We start from the raw sequence: 20,964 nt of genomic DNA on the forward strand, positions 1-20,964 counted from the left end.
GCAAATGAGCGAGTGCATTTCCAGTGATCCAGTAACAGTTTGTGTTTCCAGAGGCCTGGGGACCCCACAGGCATTAATAAACCCTCATGATCCCCAGCTGAACCACAGTATCAGTACATGCTATACTACACAGGGGAAACTAAGGCACGAGAGAGCAGTGCTTGGCCTCAATGAAGCAGCAAGAAACAGAATCCAAATTACAAGATTATAAACTGCAAATTCCGTTTTCCTATCCATAGCACAAATGCAGATCCTCATATAAATAATTTTATTTAACTGACTGGAATTTACTCATAGTCTTTATATGGCTCCAAAAGCACATTATTAAACATTTTCTGCATCAGTACTCAGAACCATGCTGTAATTGCCCTCTCAAAGTCTACCTTACCCAGGACAATTTTGGGGGACGTGGCTACTGGAGGAGTCTGCCTCACTGAACAGATGCTTGGGCTTCAATTCTGATAGGCAAGATCTAAAAAGAAAAGGCAGTCCCAGCATAAATCTAGTGAACCTGAGTTACATCAGGGATACCTTTGGCTGATGATGTGACATTATATTTCAGAGTGGCTTCCAGACACACGGCCCCAGTGAATGAAGAAAGCCTCTGTCCCTGTCTAAAAGAGCACAGTTTGTAGCCTTTGTAGCCTCTCTTGATGCAGTGAGAGTTAAAACCCAGGCTAGTGAACAAGAGGGATGAAGATCAGCTCATCTTTTCCATTCAAACAGAGCCTGCTACAGAAATTGCTGGTTTCTCGACACTCGATGTCTCAGTGACTTCCAGGAACAGTGAGCTAAACTCAGCTGCTCTTCCCAGCACCAGCTGAGGGGGCAGCAGGGGATGGAACACAGCCCTGTTCTTGGAAGGCAGGAAAAAATAAGGCTCTGGCAGAGCTTCTGTCTCCCCCCTCCTCTCCCCAAAAGCCTCTTTCAGCATCTCTAATTCCTCACAGTACAGCTGGGTTGGTTTTTCCTTTTATCAAATAAACATAAGAGCAATGGAAAAAAAAACCTGCAGGCAATTCTCAAGTGGAGAGAGGTTAAGTTAATCAAATAAATAAACAAGCTCGTCTCCGTGAGCACCCACATGCCCCATGATTTTGCTCAGTTTAGTGCATGACCTACTGTACTTCTTAACATTTTCCTCCTAGATAAACACGGAAAGCTATAGAACCATCCAGCTCATGGAAACTATTTTTGGCTACTTTATCTTCATGCAATATGAATTCCAAGGGATGATTGGAAATTTGGACTTCCCCCAGCCTGGCTGACTGTGAAGGGAGCAGACAGTAACCTCATTGCTATTCTTCTGTGGAAACAAACATCTTTTAGAGATGACAAGTATCTGGCTTGTAGGTACAGTACTCGGAATGAGACTCAGGGAAACAGAGCAGTCCCCAGCTGTGAGGAATGTGAGGATAGCCTCGAGGCACACAAAAAAGGAAAACAGGAATCAGACTGAGTTTGTTTCATGGTTCCTCGCAAGGTGCCCTTGAAATACAAGGCAGCAGCACTGAGCTGTGAACAGAGGGAGAAATCCTGCTGCAAAGTTTGCAGTCAGCAGCACAGCCAGATGAGAATTTGCACCATCTTTTATACAGACTCAAATCTGGACCTGCAGAAAAAATAAAAGAAAGCCTGTGACATCTGTGTTGGTAGGCCTCAAGTGAGCACCCAGCAGCCAGGTGTCCCCTGTCAGGTGTCGTGGCCAACGGGCCAGGAATGAATGGGCCACGCAGCGGCTCAGACTGGCAACTGGTCACCCCAGGACAGGCCCATGGCATGCTGCCACCGAGGCGCTGAGGAGAAGATGTTCCCTGAGATATACAGTAGCTGTGCATCAGCAGATAAGGCGTCTGTCTCCAGCACAATCAGTCTCTCACCTATTACAAGTGTTCCATGCATTTAAAATGCTGTGGTTTTCTGTTTGTTGGGTGTTTTTTTTCACCTGCTGGACAGAAGGAAAATGCAAATCTGCATGGTCACACAGGACTCTGAAGTTCCCCGCAATGTCAAGGCCATATGCACATGTTTAGAAGACAAGCAGACTTCATCATTATCTTTCATGGATTTCAGGCCTATAAAAAAAAAGAAATCACCGAGGGGATAGCACTGAAAGCAATGTAGAGACAGCAGCAAAATATAAGACCAGTTTACAGGTTGTTAAACATTTTCCACTTGCTGATTTTCAGGTTCTCAGATACCAGCTAAGAGATTGAAGCACTCTACTGTCCCTCCAGGACTTTTAAACTCCACCAGCATGACACACCATTTATCTCCGCTACCTTCAATTAGAAACGGGAAGCAAAGAGTTGGGCATGAGGCTCATTTTTAGCTGTGTCAAACTGATGACCCAGCTACTTGCCTATAAATCAATGTAGAGGTGCTGATTTACTCTCTGTGAGAAATTGGTTCATTAGCTAGAATTAAACAGAGGCCCAAGCCACACCATTTAAATTTGAACAGCACTCTTGAACACCCTGTTCAGTCCAGGAACGGGGGATTTGCTTGGTGCCTTCCTATATTTAGCATACTGTAATGTAATTGAAGCAACAAAATTAGACCCACAAATAGACTGGTTTCTCAGTACTTAATCAAGGACCTTTTCCTAGAACTGCAGAGGGCTGAAATTAAAAGAAAGGAATGTGTGGTAATCAGCCCCATGGAGGCAGGAAAAAACCACCATGAGTTTAAACTCCAAACGCACATTCTGGCCAGATGAATGTACCCTTGTTTAAATTAAAAATCCCAGGCCAGGGGTTTCTTGAAACACTTCAGAGGGAGCAGCCCATGTACAAGGAATTACTGAGCAGATACGACTCTTACGGTCTGCAGTTCACTGCATAGTAAGAATGTCCTCGGACCCCGACCCTTAACAGATGAGGGAAATGACAGGTCTGAAATACCTCTGCAGTCATGCTAATCTGTTTCTGTCAGTGACTTTTGTGAAGACCAACAGATACAGAAAGGAGCGACTGAAAGACAAATCCAGTGTACAAACTGCAAAATGCACAAGCCAGGCAGCAAGCATACTGTTGCAGCAGTTAACAATAATGTGAAGAAAGAAGGCAGGAGCCCACGGCACTGCACTTGTTCAAAGTCATTATTAATAGGTCTTACAGGATAAACTAGAAAATTCCATTTTCTGTCATTTTCTTCATAATCTTCTAATTTTTATGGGGGGGGCTGAAAAGGAGAATTACATTTAAAAAAATGGGTTTTCTGTCACCAGTTTTCATATTACTATTAGGAAAATCTCTCCACATTCTAACCTAACAACTTTGAATAAGACAAAGAAAATATTCTGTAAGCAGAAACAAAGACATTTCAGAAGTGTTGAAATGCTTCAGAAACTGTCAAAGCTTGCAGCTGACTGTGAATGAAAGGGAGATTCATTTTTATATATTTCTACAATACCAGCACCACAAGCCTCACAGTGCCAGTTAGGACATGCAAAGACATTGATACAAAGCTAAGTCAGAGGAAGGTCTTTTGAAACGTATGTCGGAGCTGTATTTTCTAGTTTCAGCAACACCTTTCAAGAGGTCAGTTGTACCTCCCCATCTCTTCTGCTCACATTGTCCGCAGCTCTTCTGCAAACAGATGGAACAGCCCATCATGCACAGAGCATGCCCCTAGAAACGTCCTCCACAAACAGCTTTTGTCAAAGAAGTTTTAGGATTAAATTTACTTCCCACATATAGAAGCTACCGACTTCTCTTAGCAAATTTTTCCTCCATAACATGGGATCTCTACTGGATCTAGACAGATGAGGTAGAAAGATTAAGAGTTCCCCTGCACTGGTTTCATATACTGCATTCCCACCCCCTGCTACTGTGGGAGGCAGAAGACAAGGACAGAGCAGGGAAAGTGAGTAAGGAGAGAAATAGGATATGGGAACCAGACAACAGTAGCATAAATTTAAATCAGCCATTGTGCCTTTGATTCACCCTGAGGCAAAACAGATGAGAAGGAAGGGCCCAGCGAGCTCCCCTCCCTGCCATCAGCCTGCAGTGGAAAAGCAGTGCTGGGCTATAAAGCTGAATCTAAAAATTACTCATTCGAAACTCCAGATACTAAGAATTGATTATGTAAAGTTGCATCAGGGAAAGCATTTCCTGCATGGTGCAGATCTACAAAACATAGCATAATTAAGCTCCCATAAATATTAATAATTCCATTTGTAATTCCATTTCTAGTTCCATTCTTTCCATTCATCTAATAACTAATATTGCTTTCACATCATCATTAAAGATACCAGCTTGAACTAGCAGGAACAAAAGATTAGGCCAAGAATCTTATTTGTAATGAATGTTAATGAATAATATCAGGTGCAAATTGAAAAGTGTAAGACTGCAGAAACTGACTGCCCTAAGATCTGAGTTAACCTAACGACACAAAAGCCTCTCTGATATTCACAGATAGTAGCATTTCCTAGACAAAAACCAAGAAGAAATCATTTACTCTTAAATTATGAAATACTCACTGGAGATGAAAGTACATTAGAAAAATACATGTAAAATGTAATTCAGGGAAACACACTCCAGTGTTTTAAGAAAAGTCAGGTTACCTTCCTATCAATGCAACATTAAGGAAACAGAAGTGGAATTACCACCTCTGCCACTTCGGTGACCTCATTCCAGCTGAGGACAGCTGGGCTGTGGTGGAGGGTAAATGAGAAGCTGTGAGGCAAGGCTAATGGGGAGGTGAGGGACTGTGCAGACATATAGACAATAAATATGTTTTATCATACAATTCAAAGCAGAATCAGCATGCAAACTAGTTTAATGCTTCACAAGTAGCCTTGCCTTCTTTTTCTCCCCAAAGGCATGACATTCCTTTGAACAGGCTTTTCCTTCCTGCTGCATGCTTGCACAGCGAGCAGCTCAAAGGCACTGGCTGGTAAGTGTCACTCAGGCATGTCTTTCCTGTATCTTTGAAGAGCTTCCTTGAGCAACACCTCACATTTTTATACTCCAATTTGTTACGCAGGAGCAGTCTGGGCTTTTGCATTTCATCCAGGCCTTGAGCCCATAGTGGGCAAGCGTCTGTTAGTGCCCCAGTGGAGACACATCCAGCTTGTAGAAAGATGTTCCTATAGTTAATCTTATAAATCCTTTTTTTGAAGCAGATGCAAAGGTGGGAAAATTCCCTCAGCTCACAGACTTGCTCTCTACAGAGCACCCAAGCCCTGCAGCTGGACAGTGTCATGGCAAGAACAAAAAGCTCAGCAGTGAGCATACCTTTTCTTTAGCAGGGAGGCTCAAAGCTGTACAGACTCCATGCTCCCTTCATAGCCCATCAAAAGAGGAATTACTGTTTCACCATCTGCATCATCAGTCAGAACATTTGCAAAGGAAATTAATTTGCAAGTAAGCAGGAGCTTAACTCACTGGTGGACAGAATATCCAAGAATAACCAGCATGCTACCACCTCCCACTGACAGTTAATCCAAAATTGATATTGCTTTGGGAGGTGATGGCTTTGGATCTCGGCCAGCTCACTTCCCTCTCAAATCAGCAGCACTTTGTGGCCTTTTATGACCCAGAGATTTTTTTTTTTTTTTTTGAGTCAATGGCCCCAAACAAGCTATTCTTAAAGAAGCTGAAGTGTGATACCATCCTGTGTCATGAAAGGCCTTAAATCCAGCAGGTGCACAAAGGGATCATCTCCTCCAGGGCTTGTCCCTAAGCCCACTGAGAAAGAAGGGGCCAGGGAAGAAGTCCTTCACTCTAAACTCCCCATGATTGTTTTGTTTGACTAATCCAGTTTCCCTTTTGGCCTACTGAAACCTGAGCCAAAAATCCAGTGTCCTGGATTTCCCCAGTATTAAAAACTGCCATCTGCAACCACCTATCTTCTTAGCACCTTTGCTGGGGCTCTTGCCTGCAAGCTATCTGAACATGTACTTTCTAAAATGCTTATTACTAGCCAGTGTTTTATAATACTTTTTTCTTAACGCCTAATAATTTAGAAATAAATTCATTATCCTCCTGTGATAGTAGCATATTATTCTGCTGTCATCCAAACACAGATTAGAAATACTTACTAAATGCTTCTACTTATTTTCATCATCATTAACAATTGCACCATTTCCATTTCAAAGAGGCCTTTCACAATTTTTCTTATGTTTCAAGCAGAATGTTTAAATTCTTTATCGCTCTTGAAGACAGCAGCCAAGGATAATTTTACATTTTCCTTTTCATTTACAGTTTTCTGCACTTCATGTCTAATTTATATTAACTGTGCCCCACTCTCTCTCCCCTTCCACATTGCTTTTACTTTTTTATTCCTAACACTGTCTTCATCACTGAACAATGATCAGCTTTTACAAAGATGCCTCTTTCCTGAGGGCAGAATCAGTTCTTTGCCATATAATGCACTGTTCTTAAAGAATGCCTAATTCTAATATTTCTTCAAATAAAACACTCTCTAAGTTTAACTCAAAAAGTCTTTTAACTTTGGGTAAACTGCATGTTACATTATTAGTGAGGAAAGCCTTCTTTCTATTTAGATTTATCTTTAATGAGGTGACGGTTGCGCAGATACTACCAACTTTCAATCCAGCACTGAAATCCTTTGCTCTCAGATGTGATAGGTCTGCTAAACACTATTCAATGATTACTTGAAGGCCAGGCAGCACATAAATCCTTCCACTCTGAGAGGCTGCACCTGCTGATTTGCGTAACCATCATGCACTTACCTTCTCTGGATGCAGATTCCTGGACTCCAGTTGCGCAACAGCCCCTGAGCCAATGTGGCAGCAGGGACTAACATGCACCTCCACCCCCACTACCACATGAGAACATTTCTGCTCTCCTTGGCATGCAGAGCATCCTCCTGCTGCTCTGACTGGGTGCTGGGCTTAGAGTTAGACCTTTAAAAAGTGCTCCCAAAATGGGTGTGAAAGAAAGGGAAGAGAAATATCATGGTTGGAAAATGGCAGAGGGACAAAGTAAGAAGCTGAATTCCGCACAGTGCTGATCATGATGCAGGCTGGCAGCTGGTGATTGAGACCCCACTGCCCCTGGGGCACTCCAGCAAGGACAAAAGGAAAGGCAAAGGAAGAGATCATCAGTGAAAGGAGTAGAAATATCTTACCGGGTCCCTCTTGGGGCAGAACCCTCTTATGTGAAACCCAGAGGAGAAAAATAAAAATGGAAAAGGGTCAGCTAAACAACTGCATTTACTGAAAAGCTTTTAACTTGTAGGACCACAGATATCTCGTGCCACCCAACAATAAATTGTTGCTTTCAGCATTCCATTAAGTGTTTGGTCAAACAGTTCCCTCCTGGCACCTCCACTGAACCATCCTTGCAAAGCCAAAGACAACCCCGCTCTGAGTGGCCAGCCCCGACTGCGCAAGATACCTCCAGCAGGCTGAAGTCAGGCCCATCAACCCTCTGCCCAGGAAATCGGGGGTTTCACTAAGTCTCACTGTAGCAACACTTCTGGCCCCAATCCAAACAGATACTTGCCCACACCTCTTGCTAATATTTCTAGGTCAGAGCATGAAATGATTGTTCAGAGTTCTTCAGAGAAGAACTGCGTTTTCTGTTCTTGGAGAAGGGTAGAAAGAGGTAGAAAAAAACAAGGGGGTTGGAATCTCACTGGACAGATTAGTGGTTTGATCTTAAAGAAGTCCAGGTACTTGTGTTCAGAACTAAACACAAAAATCAGGGTATCTTAAAGATCACCCCCACAAATTGCCAAACAGGATCAATGCTATGATCCAGCCAACTTCTTACCCACATCTGACTGTGCCCAAGACTTCAAAAGGGAGCAAAAACCAAATAAACAACCAAAAATCCATTATGTAGAATTAAGGAAGAGGTTCTTTTGAAGGCTTGTCTTGCGCTTGTCTCTTGTGCTTTCTCCAGCCCTCTATCTTGTAATTTTTTGCACAAGAATTCCCAAAGACAGATCTTGAAGAATACAGCAAACATCACAGACTACACCCATTTGCTGAAAACTACCATGGGGAAGATTCAGACTTAAAGACAGTTGTCAGCAGCTAAACAAAGGCTCTCAGTCTGCTCACTGCTTGACCAGCCACTAAGAAGCGAGTGCTACAAACAGCACCAGAGCAATGGTCTGTCATAATATAATTGAGGTTGGAAGGGATCTCTGGGTTTCATTTAGTCCATCGAATTAGCTCAAAGCAGAAGTAACTTCCAAAATAGACCAGGCTGCTCAGGTCTTTGTCTATATGAGTTCCGACATACTGGGTCTGCAATTAGTTAGGCTGCAAAAGAGAAGACCTATATGAATAGACCAAATACTGGAAAAAACTGCTGCATTTTCAAATGGGCTTTTCCCGTTTGTAAAATGAAAGCATTGCTACAAACCAGGACAACTGTTTAAACCACAATTCTTGAAAGCCAAACTGGTGTTTACACTTCGGACTGGAGAGCAGCCTACCTGCAGGGAGAAAAGCCTAGGGCTCCCTGATGACCTTCTAACGTACTGAAGTGGTTTCCAAATGGTACACTACACTCACAGGCAACCCATGCAATAATATAGCCTCAAATAAAATGTAAAGTTTGCCTTTTCAATGCTATACACAGTTGAGTTACAGAAACGGCACAGTCACTAAGGAATTCTCTCAGGCTTACATATTGCAAAATCACATTTCTTTTAAAACCTCTTCAGCTCCATCCTATACTACACAAATGGAGAACTGTTCTAAACTCTGAGTAAATCTGCTACCATCCTGATAGCTCTGGATTTCAATAGTTTTTTACTAAAGAAGTAGAGAAATAAACCCATGTTTGGTGACACTGTAGTCTGACTCTATCAACTATCAAACTATCAAAACCATGGATGCCAAGAGGTAAGACTTCCCTCTGGGATTTTAATTCCCTGCACCAAGTACAGTATTAAGTACAGCAGAAGATAAAGTATCCAGTCCTCTCTACACATAGTTCTCCCAGGTATGTCCTGTGGATGCTGTACACATTCACTCACATGCAAAGTACATCCTACAGAATGTATGCCCTGTAGTCATTATCCATTAGATTCCTACCAAAGCTTCGGTTCAAATCTTGAAGTTCTTTTGGGATGATGTTTAGCCTCACAAGTTATTGGAACTTCACTTTTCTCTGGCTTGGTTGCCTACATTATCAAAAGTAACCTTAAAAGGACCAAAAAAAGAAAATGGGGAAGAATATTGCACTATTCTACCTTTGGAAACAAGGATCTATCAAGCATGAGTAGCTTTATGAAGAATAAAGGTTTACTTTACCAAAAAACACCTGAGATGTTCACCCTGTGGTATTTTGGAGCTGCAGACACTCAAACACTGTCCTTGAGATGTTTCACCTAGGCAGCAGAGGCTGTTAAGAGGTCAGAGATCTGATAGGGATTATCTGGAAAGGTCTGGTCTTGCCCTGGGACAAGAGAGATGGACTTTCCTGCATTGTTTTCTGTAATTCTTTCATGATTTACCAAATGTAATTGTTTGTCTGTATTTTATGAAGATATTTAAGTTGCCTTCACTACTGTCTTCTTTAAATTGGCTGAACACAGGCAAACTCAAAAAGCTGCTATGACCTTTGCATTAGACCATCAGCGCCTATCCACTGTTTTTATTTCAGTTCTGTGCTGTAGTCAGCTCACCTGTATAAGACCTAATAAAGTTATTAAAAAACAAAACAGCCCTAGAAAATCAGGAAAGAGCAATGTGGCTTGATTTATTTTGAAGATTTTTTTACTCACCACTGTCTTTTCCATTTATGAATTATATTTCACCCAAACCTGCACTGCTTTGATACTTCAGCAATTCATTTCTAATGCAATGCAGTTCACAGGGGATACATTTCTAGCACTCACTGGTTAGTGTCTCTCAGTAATGGACTGGCCTCCTTGGTTAAATCTTATCTCAAGGGCTCTGTGTAAAATGCACAGAGAAACATCTCTCAGCTGTATCCATCTGTTGCATGGAAGGAAGTACTCTCCCAGAGCAAAGAGCTAAAGAGATCATCTCAATATGTCTGTGAACACATATGCCAGTGGTTCCCAAACTGCGGTACTGGAATCACTGAAGATGGAACTACCCAGGTCACAGGGTAAACATCTCCATGAGCAGTTAGATGATGGAGATGGAGTTTGGTAAATGAAAGGGTGTAGTGTGGGTCTTGACTCAGGACAAGGGAGAATGGGTCTCTCTGGGAAGGAATATGGTAACTTAAAAATTAGAAAAGTATATGACGGGAGGGTGCAAACAGGAAACTAGAGGCACACACACATATATATACACGCATGAAACAGCACATTTCCAGCAGCCACTGCCTCACGATCTGCTCTTGATTTCAGTACTGATAATGATGGCTGCTGCTGATACCTATGGTTGCTATTGCTGCTGCCTGTGCATCAGAGCAACACAAACCTGGGAACCCCTGGCACAGGTTATAATCACAGGCTGAATCCTCTTTGATACCACTTAAGCCAAAATGAGTTCTGAGAAACTGTTGCCACATGTTCCCTCCATGACGCACTGCTTAACAAGCAGCTCTTATTTTGTGTTGGCTTCAGTTTCAGTGATTTCAATGCACGGTCCCATAATCAGTGCTTTGCAGTGGAGTGACTCGGAGCTGGGTAACTGTGGCGATACCAGTGTCTATGAAGACAGCTATATACTCTTCTAGCTATGTATGAATGGAAATAACAGTACCCAGGGCTGTTCCTATCTATTGGAAACATTCACCTATGCAGCAAAACCACCATGATGAATGCTTGTCATTTGGGTCTCGCTTAACCTCTCTTATCTGAGACAAGACAAATCCGACCTTAAAAAAAATAACACCCCTCATCTCTGAGACTCTGATGACAGCCTGGGTTTAGCAGGCAGCCACCGCTTAGGTCAGGTTAGCTGGCTGACACATTACCTGTGATACACTCTTACTTGCTATGCTATTACTCCATGGGATGTGGAGGGCTGTTTTCACCACAAAATCACAAGGCATCTTCCCTTTCCCCTCACTAGCCATGGTTAGTTATAGACCGCAAAGGTCCCTAGGAATGAAACACTACTGACAGTGAGCAGGGTCACCAGGTCCATGCTGCTGCCCAGAGTAAAGAGCAGTCTTTGTGGGTAAGTTTTTCTAGATCAGCACCCTGACCTTTCTATCCAGGAGAAGGACAGTTAGTTTCAGTGCTTTGTTAGGTTTCCTTCTGTGCAGAGGGAACTCAGAGCAGGTGGTGTGAGAATCCTTGCCATAATGGGAAACCTCTTTCAGGTTTTGTCCTTTCTGGAACCTGTATTGTTCTCTTCTGACTAACTAGGTCTGATGAACTTTGAGACGTGCTGCATTGTCTTCTACTTAACTCAAGATTTCAGGAAGAAGTAGTCATGGAAGAAAAAGCCATTTATGAGAAAAGATGGGTTTTGTGGGAGCTTACTGAGCCACAGCACGTAGCCTTTATGATACATAATTATTTACTTCTGCTCTAGCTGTATTTTTAGCTTTCATCAATGACAGCTACAAGTCCATTTTTTAATTTAAAATTATTCAGTGTTAACTGAAATAAGCCTTAACTTGAAATGCTAACTGACTTCCAAGAGGAGGAAGATTCTTTAACTAGCATTCACTAACCAATACTGAAAAGTCATCCTAAAGCCAAAAGGCCCATTTCTTCAGCTTGTCACCCATCGATTCATCCTGTCCACATGGAGCTCTGCAGTCTTGAGAGCTGCAGCTACTTCTAAAAGTTCTTCTCATTAATTTTTGTTCATGAGGTATTTTACTTCGCTGTTTACCAGATACCCAACAGTGTTACAGCTTAAATAGATAAACCTCATCTTCAAATGAACATTATGCTTTCATTTTTTACCTACACGCATAAACATAGAACTTGTTAAAAATTAAGAGCTTTTTGAGAAACTGGAAGAGGAACCAGATTTATTAAATGCAAATTGATTTTTTTTTCAGCCAAAAAAACTCTCAGCCTATCACATATATGTGTTCTTAAATTTTTGTTTAAAAACCATTAGCCTTCCGTCAGATTGGCTTTTACCACCTGCTGCTAACTCCTGGCTCCTCAGACAACCGAACACAACGAACTGCTGTTCAACTCATATTATAATACAGCACCAGTATCTTGTGGCTTGTGTGATGCTTTGCTGCTGCCTTGAATTCCCTTGTGCACAGAAACAGTGCTTCAGAAGGAACACCTGTATTTCATTCACATCTCTACTTCACTGTCATATCAACAGGAAAAAACTCTGTGGTAAGCGTGTTCATTATAAAAGACGCAGACACAGAACAAAGAAAGAGACAACAGACAAAGTCCTCTGGCACGCAGCGTAAGGGGACGGGAGAGCCTTGGGCATCCCCTTCCTCTTTCCTTACATGCCATTCCTTTATATTTATGGCACTCCTAGCAGTCCCCTTCCAGCAAGCCCCAACTCAGGGGGCAGAGCATAGGACAGAAGCCATACATCACATTAGAAATAGTCTCAGCAATTTCCACCTGCCAGAGCTCGCCCCAAAGGCTGTGTTTCATTTGGCTAACACCCCAAGGTATCTTAGGCCTGCCGGGCCCATCAGAAAAGAAAAGGCATAAAAGAATGTCATTCTCTGTCCCCCAGCACAGCAGGTTTCACACTGTTACCACAGGGCACAACACACGACACTGATTGCATAAGGAGCTTAAAGCAGGGCAGTGACTTACCTTGAGTGAAATTCACAGCTGATACTGGGATTCTGGCCAGACTTGTGCATCATTTTGGCTCCATTCACGCCATTGAAACTGGTTTAAAAAAAGAAAAAATAGGTAATCTCACTCTTTGAGAATGTCATCTTCCAGGAAAAACTGATTCACTAAACAACACACCTGGACATTTTTTTAAAAAAAAAACAAAAAAAAAACCAAACAAACTAATTCAGCACAGGACTAACATTGGCCCTTTTTGCCTACATTGACTCAGCTAAATGTGGACACCTAACTGAAATTCTTAGAACAGGAGCTTCTTTGAAGGCTAACAGTGACAGCAAGATACATTGCACCTGGATGTGACTTACACTCATTTGTCAGTGCCCAGATTGCTCTGCTGAAGGATCTAGCATTTCTTAGGTTCATAGACTTATACTCTACGACTTTACCAAATTTCTTCTGCTGTCCTTTCAAAGATCAGAGGCAAAGGGCTTGATTTACTTGTCCTGTTAGTAACAAAAAAACTTTCTAACCCTCTTTCTGCTCTTTTCTCCATGGCAGCTAAGCCCATTTCAGCGGTTCCTTGTTCACTGACTGCTTCTGCATTTTCTAGAACTCATAAGCTCCCCTGACTGGGAAGTAGGGGGGAATCAACATTGCTGTTTGCTATATGATATGGACAATGGCTACTGCCCCATTTTGAAACCCAGCACACTCTTTTTTTTTGCTTCTTCCTCAAAGTGGAAAGAAGAATACACTTGTTCCTGGGTGAAGCAGCTGACCTTGCAGGAACTCGGTGGGAAGCAGGAACTGTTGCCAGCCCAAAGGTGAGACCCTGCTGATGTGTCATGAAGAAGGACTTGCAATGCTTCTGGAACCATGCCCCCAACATTCCCCTACCCTCCATTCTGTCCTTGCCGGGCCTGATGAAATCCTACGAGGATAAACTGTACTTGGCAGCTTCCCAAGCAGCGTGAAGAATGGACTCCTGCCGCCCAGAGCTGTGGTCCCCGCTCCCTGGCACACCGAGGCAAGCCGTGCCGCTCACCGGCAGGCCGCGTGGCATGGCTAAATGCTGGGCGGTTACGGCCACCACAAAGGCCTTTGTGCACGACAGCTCTGGGCCTCTGCTGCCTGTTGTTGTGGAGGATGATCCACCTCCAAAAAGACAGGAGATGTTCCAAACCATATGAGGACTATATACATTTTTGTGAGTGATGCTAAATCCCAGCACTGCTCACTTCCAGAGCATGAGATGGAGCCTGCCCACGTTTATGGGGCCACAGTATTTAATCTGAACTGAGACACGAAATAAGCAGCTCAGAGGTCCTCATTTTATCACAGACATTGAGATATTATTTGAAAGCTGGGGCTGCCTTTCTAAACAAAACATGCTCGTCTGCTAAAACCCAGCAACATTGTTCAGGGAACAGAAATGGCTGTTCATATTGTCATTCCACTGCTGCAGAAGTGAAATTGGTAACTTTGTCATACAGCCCTGGTAAACATTTACTTTCTGCTACAGATACTTTTTCTTTTCTAAAGATTTCAGAATAGCCCACTTTCATGCTCCACAGTAAACTGGATAACTGTGTACCTTGTACAATTTTTGTTAGATAAAAGTTATACTATGTATGTTATTATTTGACACAGTATTCTATCTTTTCAGTATCTCTTATTAGATCACAAAGAATAAAGAGTTGATCTCAGCTATCAAATAAACATAAATGCCCACTACAAGTCTGAACTAGGCTAAGCTACAGATATTGCACACAGATAAGCAGAGCTCTGAGCAATCTAAGCTTCAATAACTATCTTACAGTTAAGTGTAATGCATAATGTGCTGTTCAAACTACAAATTAGCAATAATATGGAATCATTTAAAGTAAAAAATTTTAAAATATCAGATTTTTGCCTTAAAGAATGGCCCTTTTAATAAAATCAAATGTTTCAAATTCTGTGTAAATACTCTCCCAGCATTTTTAAGGACTATGGTTATTCTTCCATTTCTTGTGCAGATTTACAGAAAACCTTTTATTTTTTACATCTATTAAAGCCCAAACATTTCAGTTTTCAGAGGCTATCAGGTTTGGTCTGACTCTCCTTTCTGAAGAAAGAAGTGACAAATATATTTAAGCCTCATCTTTCAGGCATACGAGTAAGGCAGGAGCTGATACAGTTATTATGGGCAGCCAGTGCTTTCACCTATGCTTAGTTAAACAGAGAAGGGAACACTAGAAAAGGGAATATATTCACTTTTCAGAGTATTCTACAACTAACTACAACACTGTAAATGAATATTAAGCACAATTCTTCACTTCTACTTTCCTTGCTTGCATGGGAACGTTTGGAATAAATCACCACAAAGTTAATGCAGCACCATTTTGTCAGCACACTGTTGCAGCCCCATCACCGTTGTGCTGATCAGAACTGATCAGTTTGCTTCATCCTCATGCCACACTGTCTCTCTACTACTCTGCCATTGAGGAAAGGAGGTCAAACAGATGAAAAATTAATTCACACCTACTTTGAGACACCTTCATTCTGCCAGAGTTGTAAAGAAACACTGCTGCAAACCAGACCTGTGCCCAAGCTGCTCCATGTGCTCTCTGCAGGAGCCATACTCCTGATTTACACCTAGTGCCTGCCTGGTTCTGAGTGACACCTACATGAAGGGCAAGCATTTAGCAGCCTTCACCTGCCAGCTAAAAAGGCAGTTTATCACAAGTGTCCCCCGTTACCAATCCATCCCCAACATGGACCAAGCTCTGCACAGAGTAGTGGTAGAACCCAACAGACACAGACTCAAAAACCAGAATATTTTCAAATAACCCAGTCATTGTTTTTGTTGTCACTTCAAAGAGAAAGAAAAAGAAATCCCCACACTATTTGATGCTCCTCAACCTATGCCACAATATGTTACATCATAAATACAGCTCTTGGATATCCTTCTGCTCAAGTCACTGAAGAGCCCATGAGCTTGATGTGAGCTGTCAACTTCAAATATTCAAATAAGACGTCTGCCAGCAGAGACAGGAGTTTGGAGACAAGCACCCACATGAGCTGTTATGATTAGAGCAAGTGATCCTCCAAAGCCTCTTGGCAGAGATTTTATCAGAGCTGGGCAGGCAACAAGCAGGTCATGAGTCACTTGGCATGAGTCACCACCATTGCCCCCTCCCAGCAGTACTGGGATTTAGAGGTGGAAAATTACAGGTGTGCTGTAGGCCAGGGTTGTGTAACAGGTCAGTCTGCATGGTTGCATTTCAGATACCTCCAACAGGTGTCAATGTGAATGGCTCAAGCATGATGAAGGTGTAAGCACTTCAGAAAAGTGGTTAAAATGAGGAGCACTACCCCTTCATAGGAACAGGTTAGAAGAGAAGCACCTCACACAACTATCGCTGATATGCCATGATACTTGCAGCTAAATTTAACTTTTACTAGATGATGTCCTGTCTCTCTATGATATCCCTTACCCTGACCCAGTAAAATGAAAGGCAAATGCCTCATCAGCTGTAGGGACTATACAGCATTGCTCTTTCTTCTCAACAGCAGCACAGAAGAGTCAGACTGAAAGGCACAACACTGAGGCTGATGCAGTTCCTGATTTGTATAGGTTTTTCTCAGAGCATTACATCATGTTAATTTGCTTCCTCAAATGGATTTCCTCTCCAGAGTCTGGTATGACTGACTGGCTTGAATGCAGACTTTAGCATCACACAAATATGCCTTCCTCCTCCTCCTCTTCCCTGACTGTTCAGCTACATTTAAATCTAACCTTTGAGCAGCAGACAGCACAGAATGAAGGATTCCTTTCATTCAGATGTTAAAAAGAACTGTTATTTTCAATAATCCTAGACAGAGAAGTGGACTTTAAAATCTACATCCATCTCAGTAGCTGGACCATACTAGGCACTGAACTCCGTATTACAAAGACTGCAGGAGGCCACACCTAGCCAGGAAAAAGGAAAGATGGGGGTAATCCCCACTGCCTGCAGCCTTGGCCTTCTTCCTCATTTTATGAATCCTTCTTCTAATGCCATCTGCTCCTTCTTTTAATCTGTTGCATTCTCACAATGAGACTGCAAGCAGTGACTGAATGGAACACGGGAGGCCCTCCACACCCAAAATGACCAAGATTTGTCCCCTCAGATATTTCTAAACAAAGCAGTACAAAACATGATGCCATGGCACAGGTTATAACTGACATATTTCAAGAACAGACTCACATCACTTGAATCTGAACCAAGCCACAGGGATGTGCTGAGTTCCGTCCTGCCAGGCTCCCTGTCCACTGTATGGAAGCGTATTCATAAATCCCCCGTAGCTGGCTTGTCTTTCAGAGAAGGCAGCAAGGTCTGGTCTATTAGGTGTTGGAATTCTGCAGAGCAGAAGCGGCACTGGGCTCCTAATGCTTTACAAATGACAGCAAAGCTCGTTTTAGTTCTTAACCTTTTCCTTCATGGCAGCAAGAAACCATCTCAGTGTGTGAGAACATGCTGCCCCAGCACAAAGAACCACCCCAGCTGCCAAGCTAATTGTGGAGACAGGAACGGCTGGCAGGAGGATAGGACAGGAGATGGGGTGTCTTTTATATGAGTTGCACTGATGTCTTAAGTGAGCCACGAGTGGGGAATGCAACTTCTACGATAAGGACCTTTCGTTATTCAGTGCGGGGATTTTATCCTTTTAATGGAAAAATCGTAACAACCATGAATAGGAGCATTCAGATTAAAGGGAAACTGTAGCTGGGTTTTTCAATACATCTTGTGCAACACACTCCAAACTCAGGCGGTTTCTTCAATCTGGAGATATGAACACACATACTCCACCCTTCTTTATCTATTGTCAGACTGAAACTAATGCAACAAGAACTGAACAGGTTCAAGAAGAACCTTTTTGCAATGACCCTCACCACTGGCACAAGTGGAAAGACTGAAACTCAGCTTGAGGGAGGTGCTGAGTGTGTCATTCCGAGAGGTTAAGCAGGACTGCACTTGTGTGTAGAAAAAGGATGCCCTGAGTAGAAGAAATACCTTGAAATTTCTTTGAACTCAGCTATTTCTGTTAACTAGCAAAACCCATTCAACTTTCTTTTCTTATTGGAGAAGTCTGCTTGGGTTGCTCCACAGATGTCTGCTTTTACATCGAAGCGAGGGTGGGGTTTGACACCCACCGTTTGCTTTTACAAGCTCTCAAGTCTGTAGGGCAGCCCTTGTGGTTGTGTAAGCCAGGCTGAAAATGATTTTGCAGCTAACTCCTAGAGGCAACAGACAGGAGATGTGGCAGTGATACCAGGTAAAAAGATACAGCAAATATTTTCCAAACATTTCCATTATTCTGAGGGCACTGTCATTGTGGAATACCCACAGCTGAGACAGATTCTCAGTATGACTTAAAGGAATACACAAACTCTTGAGGACCCACTATCCTAAACTCAAACACCTTGCAAAACCAAAAATTTGAAAACTCAGCATTCATTCAGGGCAAAACATTTACAACTACTCATTTTTAAGAATTCTTTCAGTCATCTTTTACATCCACTGCAATTATACCCACTGCTCTGGTTTGGAGTAAGCAATAACAAAAAGGGAAGGCAAATGAGATTTGAGCCCTTTGTTTCTGTTATTGCTGTTTTGTTGGAACTAATGTAATAAGAAATAGCTCCTCAATTAAAGCAACACTTACCAAGCATCTTATTTGGTTTCATTAAGCTGTGAGGGAAAGAAGAGAAAGAATGGAGTGGCAGGGGAAGAAAGAAAAACAAATGGAAAGAAATACAGAAATTTGGTTTTGCTATCCCCTACACAGACTATCTCCTTGTCCTGGGTTTGAGTGAGTGGCGAGGTTTTTGGTACCAGGGGAGGGGGCTACAGCAGTGACCCCCTGTGAGAAGCTTCTTAAAGCTCCCCCAGCTCAAAATTGGACCCAATTCTGGCCCGGGCCGAGTCAATTAGCTGCACCTCTGCGATAACATATTTAAGAAGGGACCTGGGAGGAGGAGTTGCAACATCTACGTGAACATCAAGGTCAGTGGAAGAATGGAGGAGGAAAGGAGGGGAAGGTGCGCTGGAGCAGAGACTCCCCTGTATCCTGTGGTGAGACTGAAGTGCCACCCTCCCCTGCCACTCATAGAGGTCTACGGTGGAGCAGATGCCGATTTATGGCCTGGGAGGGGCCTCGCATTCCCAATTAAGGTGGCTGCGCCCAGAGTCAGCCAGGACCCTGTGGGAAGAAGCAGCCCCCGTTGTTGTAGGTCGCTGCTGGGAGGATTGCAGCACGTGGGGGTGTCCCACACCGGAGCAGCTCAGGAAGGGCTGCAGCCCGTGGGAGGGACTCACGTCGGAGAAACTTTGTGGAGGATTGTCTCCTGTGAGAGGGGGACCACGCTGGAGCAGGGGGAAGAAGTTCCAGAAGTTCCCAAGATGGAAGAAGCGGCAGCACTGACTGCACCTCCCATTCCCTGCCTTTCGTACCGCTGGAGGGAGGAAGTAGAGACATCGGGAACAGAGCTGAGCCCGGGAAGGAGGAAGGGGGGGAGGATGTGTTTTCAAGATGTGGTAATGCTTCTCACTGTCCCATCCTGTCTGTTAAGTGGTGTTGTTGTTGTTAGTGTCTGTATTAAATTTATGTTCTTTTTTAATTCCCCAAAAAGTCTGTCTTTTGCCCATGACTGTAATGGGTGAGTCATCCCTCCCCATCCTTATCTCAAATCTGGAGCATTTGCTTATTTTCTCCTTCCCAGTGCTGGGAGGGAAGTGGGGAGTGAGTGGCTGTGTCATGCTCATTTGTCCTCTAAGCTCGAACCACGACACCCCTAGGTTAAATCGACAGAAAAAACAAAAGAATTTGTGGAAGATCACAGAAGGAGATAGAATCATCTTAGTTACAGTTTCTTGAGGCTTTCAGCTTCTTAGTGAGCAGCATTCGTTGCATTCACCTCTTCTATTTGCCAAGAGAGAAGACTGTGAGCTACTCAGCATGTAGGTGGGTTTCCAATGCTTCTATGTTGCTCAGGCAAACGTTCTAAGACAGCGTGGAACAGAGATATTCTTGTCATATCTGAACAGGCATTGTTTGGACAACAGAGGACGAAATTTTTCTCTCTACAGAACAATAAGTCTTCAACTCTCTTTTTCAGATATTGCAGAAAAAGAAAAGTGAAAGAACCCCCTTTTTTCCTACAGACTACCAACCTAGGTCTCACAGAAGCCAACCACAGCTTTTAACTTCTGGAAACCTGACAGAAATTCAGACTTATCACAATGGTATCTGGAATATTTAACACCCCAAATATTCTGAAGAGTAACGTTGTAGGAATTATTCCCTTAGCAAATTCAGATCATTTAAATTTGATAACCTTCAGCTGATGGAATAGTCTTAGCATATTGTGTCAGTCTACTTAGTAGCTTTTCCTGACCATCACATTTTTTTGGTTTGTTTGTAATGTAAAAAGACACTGTTAGGAAGAGTTAGGGTAAGATTGCGCTCATTTCCAGACAGGATATGTTCGAATACAGTTTTGAGCACTTTTTGTTTCATTTATAGTAGGTAAGACCAGGATTCAGTCCTGTCTCTCAACCTGTCAGGTCAAATGAAGAGAAACATTCCTCAAATTCAATAGCAACTGCAAGTCATGCATCCCTGAGGCCTGGCTTTAATCACACCATCTATGTGCACCAAAAGAAGAATATAAAAACAAGGTACCAAATCAGCATGTGCACAGAACAGTTAAGTTCACCGTAAGTAGGCCAAATGGTCCAAAGACACTGAACAGGAGTGAGCTAAGAGCCCAAGACTCTGCATAAGGACTACAGGTGTCAAGCTGGGCTGCAGAAGAGGACTAGGCTCGCTGTCCTTGCCAGCTATTAGATCACATTGGTGTCAGTCCCTCATGATTTCCCCTCTCCCTAAAAAATTCTCTCCTGGTCCCATGATGACTTGAAAATGCAAGGACAGAAAGCTTTAGTGGGCAAGAGGCAAGAGAAGCTGGCCGCTTCAGAAAGACCTATGACTTCTCACATCGGGTAAGAGCCTCCTCTGGGAAATGCAATTTTTATATTCACTTTATCCCTCCAATGCATTGACTCCATCAATTAATGGCAACTTTCCAACACTCTGCTTAGTTTTCTTGCCAAGTCAGGATCATGCTGGGAGACAAGTAAGTAAAGTTTATTAGTAAGAGAAAAATGCTGCACAGAAAGCCAAACTAAGCAGAGCTACATGATGAATATTATGGCAAAATTTGAAGCAGCAGCAGATTTTTTTTCTTCAGATGGGCAATAATGTTCCACGAGTTTTCTCCCATAT

At 42.8% G+C, this 20,964-nt stretch overlaps 1 protein-coding gene across 1 annotated transcript in view; it reads right to left on the reverse strand.

Moving 5' to 3' along the window:
- MAPKAPK3 (MAPK activated protein kinase 3) overlaps positions 1–20,964 on the reverse strand; it is a 139,984-nt gene that overhangs the window by 105,783 nt on the left and 13,237 nt on the right. Inside the window, exon 3 of the mRNA XM_032984102.2 lies at positions 12,670–12,747. The gene's annotated coding sequence lies outside the window, so the exon portion shown is untranslated. The remainder of the gene's footprint in view (positions 1–12,669; positions 12,748–20,964) is intronic.

This window comes from Tyto alba, unplaced genomic scaffold (assembly GCF_018691265.1).
Source record: "Tyto alba isolate M040663 unplaced genomic scaffold, T.alba_DEE_v4.0 Super-Scaffold_3, whole genome shotgun sequence".
Classification (NCBI taxonomy): Eukaryota; Metazoa; Chordata; class Aves; order Strigiformes; family Tytonidae; genus Tyto; species Tyto alba.